Source organism: Ambystoma mexicanum, chromosome 2p (assembly GCF_040938575.1).
Source record: "Ambystoma mexicanum isolate Mex_15411 chromosome 2p, UKY_AmexF1_1, whole genome shotgun sequence".
NCBI lineage: Eukaryota > Metazoa > Chordata > Amphibia > Caudata > Ambystomatidae > Ambystoma > Ambystoma mexicanum.
Window position 1 is genome coordinate 262,763,968 of NC_090923.1, and position 10,299 is coordinate 262,774,266.

A 10,299-nucleotide genomic window follows, 5' to 3' on the forward strand; every position below is an offset into this window, starting at 1 on the left:
ATAGTACAATCCCCCAGGACGAACAGGAATGTGCTAGTAGCACTACAAATGAGATTGAGAAGTAATGGCAACATTGTTTGACAAAAAGGAATATGCTAAAAACAAAAGTTATAATATACACCTTGCTTTCTCATAATCTATCTCTCTCTCTCTCTCTCTCCTTCCTTCCTTCCTCTCTCCCTTTTCTTTCTTCCTTCTCTCTCTCTTTCTCCCTTCCTTTCTTTTTTCTCTCTCTCTCTCTCTCTCTCTCTCTTTCTTTTTCACAAAGGACTCAATAAAAATGAATGTGTAATAAAAACAAGCAAAAGCGAATGTTGATCAAGTATGAAACTGAAATGTAAACACATGTATATATTGCAGTGACTTAAATTTGTATCGCCCCTCCATGTGACAAATGGCCCAACGAACCACAATCGCAGAGAATCAATTAATGCTAGATAGCAATAGGGATGCCATTAGGGCTAATAGATTTAGCAATGTTGAATGCATTTTAAAATGTGCTGCAGTATTGTTTTCAGTAATGTTGTTTTTATGGCCTGGTACTACACACTTCTATCTTTGGTTAATGACATGCACAAGGGGGGAGCGGGGCTAACTTGATACGAGAAGGCTCGCACTTCATATGGACTGGAGTAAAGACAATGTGGAAAGAAACATATGACATTGATGATAATGGTACAAATGTAATGCAACCTCCAGAACATGCCACCGCAGGCCCAACAAGTGTCTCCTTGTTACTTCCAAATATAAATATGAGTAATGATTATGAACTTAATGAATATGATGGAGATTATTATTGGCCAAATGATGTAACTAACACAAGTATACATGCACAGACAACCATACACCCTACCTCATATCACGCTGCTGCCACTGATGACGATACACATGCCATATTGAACAACAATGACACCTGGCCTGGAATGTTTCCAATACATTACAAAAAAGTGAGAAACAATAAGGAGGGATGGAGAAGGAGAAGAAAAAAGGGGGCAGAAGGGAAAAGAAACAACATTTATCATGACCTGGGGTTAGATGAAAGAGAAGACCCCTGCCACCCTGATCAATCAAATAAATGGTATTCAGACATGAGTGCCACGGCAAAGCAAGCAACACATGTAAGCTGTTACGTCTGTTCACTCATCCGGCATGCATCAGGAACACCGAAAATGTTAGTACCCCAGGAAGTACCCTTGTCGGAGGCCCAATGTTTGATTCATTTGGTTTTGTGCAGGATAAAAAGCACCTTCCAAGCGCACATCGTCACAATGGAAACATTGGAAAATGAGAGAACATGTGCAAGCAAACGCAAAGGAGTAATTTGCCTTAAGGAGCCATTTCTTGTCATCAAAGGGACAATGTATGCAGAAAATAAATGGCACGAGGAAACTATCAAATGCAAAGCAGAAGCACTCTGAGGGTTATCCAATGACACCTTCCATGGATAAAAGAAGTATGTGCCCCCATCTGGTCGCAACATGTTACAAAGCTAACATGGGTCACAGCGCTGGAGAAACCTATCAAAATACAGAAAGAGGTACCACATGAACTGTGTTTCCATGGGGAAGGAAGAGTGAACATGGGGGAAACAAAGAAATGCAACGAGACGGTAATCATACCTGACATGAAGAAAGGCACTGCTGCACTAATGGATATGTACTGGATTTGCGGCAAACAAGCCTATCTACACCTCCCAACAGCATGGAGAGGTACTTGTGCCTTAGCCACCCTCTATACAGCTCTGATGGTAATACCAGAAAGCCATATCCAAGGAACGACGGGAGAATCGGCTGGCATATCGGCAGCAAGGCAATCGGCTGAACCATCGACAGCGCCCGAAATAATCATAACAGATGCTCCAGGTTACAAACTTTTGTCAGAATATGAACTGAAGAAAAAACTATCACGAAGTAAAGATCCTCCAACTATATCTCATCTGAATCATCGAAACTCCTTGCTGAGATCCCGCAGAAGTACAAGCTCTTTTCATCAGCAGAGACATTTTTCGCCTCACTCCCTGTCCCGGGACTCCAAGCACAAACAAACGCCAAATGGTTGCAGATGCAGTGCGCTGGGAGCTCATCCAACTGGCTAACGACGCTGAAGAAGGGTTCAACGTTATAAAAATAGAGCTCCGTGCACTGCGCCTAATGACAATGCAAAACAGATATGTCCTAGATCTACTAACGGCAATGGACGGAGGTGTTTGCCAAAAAATTGGGGAGGTGTGTTGCAGGTTTGTGCCAACTGAAGATGCTGATAACGGGACACTCTCACATGTGATAACAGCAGTACACAATTTAGGAGCGAGGATGAGAACAGAAGGAGGAGCAGAGGAAAGCACATGGTTCGACAATATGTTTGGCTGGATACCATCATGGGTAAATGTGGAAATGAAAATATTCGTCCCCATCATCGTCTTTGTGCTCCTTTTCTTCTGTGTGTGTCAACTGGGACTCCGGTGCTGTGAAAAGAACATGCCTACTTCGTATGATGATGGTAACAATGGGCAAACAGGGGAATACATCACACTGCAATACAGGATGACAGTCATTTACAGGCAATATGGAGACAGGGTTGATCATTCGCATCATACATCGATAAAGGAACCAAGTGAGTTGCAATGGTACAGAGATGTCTGGGTAGACTTAGATGGAGATGGTGGGATCTCCTTGATGTGTACACCAGACGAATATGCAAGGAGAGGGAATAGCTTGAGAAGCGTATGCAGGGAATGGATGCCAATAAAGGGTACCCCAGCGTGGGACGAAGCAGTTGTAGAGGCTGAGTACTACCGAAGGGAGAACAAAAATAATAAAAAATAAATATTTGTTACATTAGATGTAATGAAAGGGGGGAATGTTTGGGAGTGAGGGGCCAGCAGGCTCCTCTCATCCTTCACTTGTCAGTACAAGACTCGGACCAAGTGCCTCCAGTAGTGGGTTCGCCCCTTGCCTTTATGCAATGTTAACTTTGGGTTACATTTGCGTAGATGGGACCACTGAGCAGGACACAAGGCATCCATTTTTGTACCTCCTTTCAACTCTATCTTGGTGACCAGGCCTCACTGCGATAGTACAAAATGCTTCTCTCCCTTTCCTCGCAGCGCCCAGACGCAGGGCACATGGCCCCCACCCTCGTTCCCACTCTGACTGGAAAACTCTGCGGCTCCCTTCTCACGCTGAAGCCGGAGGTATTTGCAACAACTAATAAATGTAGCACATCACTCTTCCTCTGAGATCACTGTCCTGCATGTGAACCGGCATGAACTAAGCCCATAGCTCGTTCATCTCCACAAATGTGTCCTCGCCCCCACACCCTCACCAATGAAAACTTACTGCCATTCTGACCCTGTGTCCCTGCAAGATATTCCTTTCATGTACCAGGCCACTGACCATGCCATGATTCCCACCCAGCAGAACCCCAACTAACATTAGACCCCTGCTGCAGTATATTGTGCCTAGTACTAACAAACGCCACATACCTGAGATTCTTGTAAGCATAAACCTACACTCGGGTCATTGTATTATAGTGATGAAGATGCCTAATCTATGACTTGTATAGTCCAATGGTTATAGATGATATAAATACCTGTGTGACTTTTATAGAGAAATGACAAATTATTGAGAGTCTTTGAATCACTATTATTTAGTGCATGCATTATAGAGAATATATTATGTTAGCTTAGATAGTGACCACCCTGCTTCAGAGCAACCTGACCTTCACCCATCTGGAGCACAGATGTCTGATGTCCATCCTCACACCAACCGAGCAACCAACCAAGAGGACGAGATGATGCCCACACCTAAGGCACCACCCTGGCTGACCAATCCGGGTCCAACGTAGTATCATATGTTAGATTCATCATTGTACCTATAAAATGTACTGTAACATTAATTTTGCCAGAGCGCTCTCAGAGATCTAGATAAACTTTTCCTTGAACTCTCGCAGCCCGCTCTCTTTTGCTTTATTCCCTGTCCGGGGAGTGTCTGTTTTATTTTATTGCACGTGTAAGACAGGGAGGGCACAAACGCATCCATGGGTAGGGGTGCAACCCTGTGTCCCTAGTGTATGTTTTTGGGCACCTGTGTGTGACCCACAGAGTAGGGTACGGGCTGGTGGCAGCTACGTGCTGAATTGACTGGTGCCCTGAGCGTCATGCATTTTTGGATGCCCAGGACCTATCATTGGAATCAGTAGATTCCTGATGGAGACAAAATGGCCCCCATGGCCTCTTGCCTTCCATTGCCTGTTCCTTGATCTTCCCGAAGTCCCGGGAAGCCCTGACTCTGTCCCTTCCCCCTGACTGGCTGTTGGGTGGAAGTTCCATATATGGTAGTGTGGGGAAGTGCCGACCAGACTGGCTGGAGCCTCCTCAACGACCGTATGTTGTGGGTATGCCTGTGGGTGGTACCAGGGTGAATGCAGTGTGTGAAGAATATGCATTCTATGTTGTGGGTGTCTAGTACCTGGTGGTTGACACAATGACTGAGACAGCCCTGTCCGAAACCGGTATGAATGCAGTGTGGACTGTTGAATGGCTTGGTACTTGTCCCAATACACATAACTTGTTGTGAGTGTCTGGAGAGGAGTGCATGGCCTGAATGCACTATGCACCTGATTGGTTGCCCCTGCATGAATGCCCTTCATAGTGATTGGATGCTTAAGTGTGACCCAGCAGAATGAATGAGAGATCAACAGTATATCTGGGGACCTCTCACTGCAAGGAATCGTGTTCAGAAGTGTTCAGAGCTGAAGTCCAAACTACGAAGAGTAACTGGAGTGAAACTAAAGCTTGACCTTGAAGCCCTGCTGGATGAGAAGAATTGCTGTTACTCTCCTTCACAATCTGAAAGCTGCTGTGTCTTCAAGGACTGATCCAGAGAGGACCTGGTAAGGCGCCCTCTTCCCAAGCTACGAGGGACCATCGTGCACCAGCTGATCTTTGCTAAAGCTCCCTGGTAGACAGAGCTTCTACAGGCTGCCGACCCAAGACGGGGACCGCCGCGGAATCACAAAGAGAAGCGCTCGGACTGTTGTCCGCCACTGTTGATGACCGCCGTCGTCGACTGGAGCCGCCGTACTCCTGTTTGCCTAAGAACTTTCGAATCCAAGGACACGCTTGGCCGCATCGTCACGGCTGTATCCCGCTGGAGAAGGCCTGATTGTTGCGCTCCGAGGAGCATCTACCGGTGGGTTTCCCGCCACCCAAAGACCACAGAGACGCCGACGAATCAACGCCCTTGCTGGGCCACAGTTCTTCAAACTCTTTGCGGTCCAGAACTATCGACACTGAGGTGCCCCGCACGCCTCTTCCTTGCAGGATGTTTATGCTTCCCCGTTAACGAGAACTGCTAGGAACGGCACGGCTGCTTCACCGTCGTAGCTCAACCTGTTCTCCGTCGGACGTTCGATGACCCGTGACTCCTGCCTTAAAGGGAGGGCACTCAAGAAGGGCCGTCCATTGCCCGACGAGGAACGCTACAACGCCAGGTACTTTGGGGTTGCAGAACTATTGGAAATCTAGTGTGAACAATATATGGACTGGGCTTGTATCTTTATTCTACAGGTTGCCCAGGTGGGGGATCTCCACACAGAACTGTGTCTAGGTAGCAGGACCAGTATTCTGCCAATTGTTCAACCATCTTGCTTTCCTTCCTCTCTCTACTGCTGGTTTCCTCTTTATTGATCTGTGTGCCATTTTGACCGTATAGTTGATGCACTTTAATGAGATCTAATAATCGTTGTGGTACCATTTTAGAACTGTATATATTTAACATTGTTGATTTTCCCAGCACACAGTCACTATCATGCTATTGTATATACCTTTGAATATTAATTATATAAAGACTGTTTTTTAACCGATACAATGTGCAGACATTCCTTTGTGGGTGCTTGGGGACTACACTGTACTACACTGTACTTAAGAACCAGCCTGCATCACCTCCTGAGAAGCTAGGCCTTGATTGCTCGACTAAGTTACCAATAATAGAGAATCTTGGCTGGGGAGTAAAGACAACCCCCACCAGTCTTTACACCAGGTTTTTGGCAGATGGTCGAAAAACAGATCAGTCTGACCAATGCCTGTGAAACCGATGAACAGCGACAACAACTCAGACAGACATTTTTGGATTTCCAGATTATCTTCTCAGTTGACTTCTATGATTGTGGGTATACAACTGTTCATGCAACAGCAATACCAACAGGTCCTGAAATGGCTCCCGTGTTTCTAAGAAAATAATTGTTGCCTCTCACATCCATGGAATCACTCACAGAGATTATCAGATCCCATGGCATAAATGGTCCTCTCCGCAGTACCTTTAATAACCTGGTACCAGGGAACCTAAAACCCAATGGACAATTGAGACTTTGTGCTGACCTGCCAGAGTTAAATAAATGGGTCTCATATCAGGATGACCTCTTCCCTATATCGACCAAGGACTGGAACAGATCCAAGGATCAAAAGAGTACTCATCCCTGGACTTGACAAATGTTTATTGTACAGTACCTGTGAATATGGAAGGACTGTTTAAGCTTGCATTTACCTTTGAAAAAGAAAACAAAGGTTGAGAAATTACTCAAATTATTGAACCCCATAACTCTGTCTGAGTTGTAAAGCCTCCTTGGGCTGGCTACCTATAGTTGTACATTCTTTGAGGATTATGCAGAGATCACTCGACCTTTGGTCCTCTTATTGAAGACTGGAGTAAATTGGGATTGGGGGAAGCACAATATGAGGCAGTGAGGCAATTGAAAAGAAACCTGTCACAAGCGCCTTGTTTGGCTTACCCCATCAAGAAAAAGGAGTTTTTCTTAGAGACAGGTTTCTCAGATGATGTACCAAAAACATGACACAATCAAAAAGGTAATCTTCTCAACAAGCAAAACATTATCCTCCATAAAAGAAAAAGCAATGATTGTTAAAAATCTCTTCTGGCAATGGTATGGTCCATTCACGGTAATAATATGGAGGCCTACCTTGCATCTCTGCAAAAGGTCTATGAAGAAAACACTTGACAGAGGATACCTACAATTTATGTGGATGGATGTTCCTTCCATATTACAAAAGACAGGGAGAACAAATCGGTTGCTGGCATTGGGAAAGCCTGGGTAAATGATCTTCCTGGACTGTCTGCTGGTTACAAAATAGGTCCCCGAAGCAGTCAGGTGGCAGAGCTGATGGCAATTTATAAAGCAGTACGCACTGCAGTAAACCACCAACTCACAGAACTGGTAATTATTTCCAATTCAGATTAAGTGTGAAATGGGTTTGTGGAACAGCTTATTATTGGATAAAACAGAGGCATGCTTTGTACAAATAAGAGACTGTTAAAGAATGGAAGACTTATCCAGACTATTGGTGATATAGTGACATCTAATGGAATCACTATCTATTGGAAAAAGATCCAATAGAAGGGCATTCAATGATAGAGGGCTGTGATAAGGCTGGGAAAGACTTGGATGATCAATGGGCCCAAACAGGAGCTTTACTGGGGGACTTCATAGATATGGAACACCTCCCAGCAGAAATCCAGACCAGATCTCAAACCTGCACTGATAGTGAACTTACAGCTGCTCAGTGGAGTAGAGATACTTCTGATGCAGCTTTGAGCACTGCTCAAAAAGACGATCAAATAATTCTTAAATTCTATAGATATTTAGAAGATCCAGACAGATTTCCTCTGGTAGAATCAGAATATGAAGGAAACAACAACATTTGCTTTCTAATGAAATTTCATAATATGTTTAAGATTCAAGATGGGGTGTTGGTGAGGAAACCACAACCTGGGTATGACTAGTGTGTGGTACCTACCTCATTCCAAAGTCTGAAGCTGAACTATGCCCATGTCATGGCCACTGCCGGTCATAGTTAATTTCAAAAGACTCTTGAGATACTGTTAGTAGTTGCTTGAAGGCCAAACATGGGCCATGGTCTCAATAATTATTTAAAGGGTTGTCTTGTATTTGCTGAGTTCCAACCGAGTTCTCTGCACACAGAGTCTTTTCCAGGAATAACACCACCATGGTCTGATTTGTTGTCTGATTTGCAAGCAGACTTTTGTACCCATAACTCGTTCTTCCAGAGGAGACAAATACAGGTTAATGGTAACATGCATCTTCACAAAATCAATTGATTGATTCCCTGCCCCCACATTGTAAGGCAGAGACAGTTGCTACTTTGATGATCAAGCACATATTCTTTCTTGTCAATCTTCCTCAAAGGATTGAGTCTGACAGATGTAGTCATTTTATCAGTGGGGTGATGAGTAAGATGTGGGAAATTCTAGGAGTAAAAAGAAAACTCCACATCGCCTACCACCTAGCATCAAGCGGGGCTATGGATAAATTTAACAAAACAATAGTGAGTGACTTGAAAAAGTTTGTGGCCGATTCTGGACCACGTTTTGACATATGATTGCCCATTCTCCTGATAGCCATTGGATCAACACCTTCTTCTACCACCAAGATGTCTCCATTTAAATTAATGACAAGACAACACATTCTATTACTTCGACATCTCCTTTACCAAACTGAGGAGCAGACATTGATAAATGCCTACTCATGAATAAATTGAGAACTTGAGGAAGCACCTACAGAATGCTATTGCATATGCCCAACACAATCTGGAGAAGTCTGCGGAAGGAATGCATTCTTACTATAACCTCAAGACAATAAAACAGGAGTATGAGGTAGGTGACACAGTTTATTCAATTTTCAGTGAAACCAAGCCAAGGAGAAGAAGTTTTTACCTTCCTGACAAAGTGATTTCAAGACCATAGAAAGATCTCTCCTGTGATCTATATGATCTGAATCCCAAAAGGAGATGTGGTTGAGGGAAAATGGGTTGATATCTATCAACTGAAAAGCTGTCACCCTCGATCATCATTGAGAATGATTCAGCAGCCATCTGAAGCAAGAATTGAAGAGAATGGTGAGGAATGAAACCTGAAGAACAAGAAAAGAAAAGGAATAAACTGGAAAATTAACAGGTAATTAACAAATTAGAGTGCTAGAAAATTACTGAATGAGAAAGTAGCCTGTAACATTGTGTGATAGTATGTATTGTTTTCATAAAAATGTGTGTTCTCTATGTGTTACTTATCTGCCTTTCTATCCCACTCTTTAGTTTATTAAATACATATGAAATACTTTTTAGTTTATTAAATACATAATTATTTCGATGATGTGTGGAATGGAAAAGGGTGCTCCAAAGGAAATCTCTTGAAGGAAAAGAACAGAGAATGAATTAAGATCCTTCTGAAAAGGTATTCTGAAAATCCATTGCCTCTCTCTTTTTCTGCAACAATGAGTAGGAGCATGGTTCCGGGGGGTGGTTTGCTGTAGAATAAAAATGCTAACTTGAGGAGAAAAGATGGGGGCTAAATCCTGCACACAGAATCTTGGAAAAAACACATGCATGCAAAGGTGTAATATTTTCAGAAATAAAGCATCAGGATTAGAACACCTACGAAAGGTTATAATATGAACTGTTGATAGGAATTTGCTAATGCAAGGCCACAGGAACTGTGGTGTTTTATGAAAGTAGGCACACTAAAAAGCTGCAATTGTGACTAAAAACCAACTTTAAATGGAGCCAGCACTAAATTCTGGCATATGGGAATCCTTTCAACTCACAAAGTCTCCCAAAGTATACAGGATTGGTGGGCAGAACATTTATTTTCCCAAAATAACAAACTCTTTGAAGTCTGGCAATTTCAGATAAGAATCATCCTGCAAACAGGTGCAGCAAGCCACGCTGTGTTGTGAAGTTAAGTGTTGACTTTTATTACTTGCATGTGTGTATGTTAGGAGTTAAACATTAAACTTAGATTAATCCTTGGTGCTGCTGAGTGCAACTTTATTAATATAATCCTATAAACCTTCCTGAATAAAAGAATATAAAACTTATCAGGGCTACAGGTAATGGCACTTCACAACAGGAGACAGAACTAATCCATAAAACCACAGATATTCAAATGACAAAGGCTCTTTTCATTAGCCTGGCCCTGAGCCATAAAGATCATATGAGCCAGGCCTGAGTAAACAAGTGCAGATTTCCAGGCCTTACCATTTTAATAGTCTTTGGATCTAGACAGAAAATCTACAATTGTAATGCAATATTTCTGTATGAAAAATGCCATTTATATGTACATAAAATTGTTTATAGTGCTTGCATCTCTGGAACCAAACATCTTAGACAACTCATTGGCACACTCAGATGAAAATCCTCTATTAGATGGTTCAAAATTGAACTTTTTAAAAATGTAGTTTCATTAGGCAAATTAAGCACATTTGTAT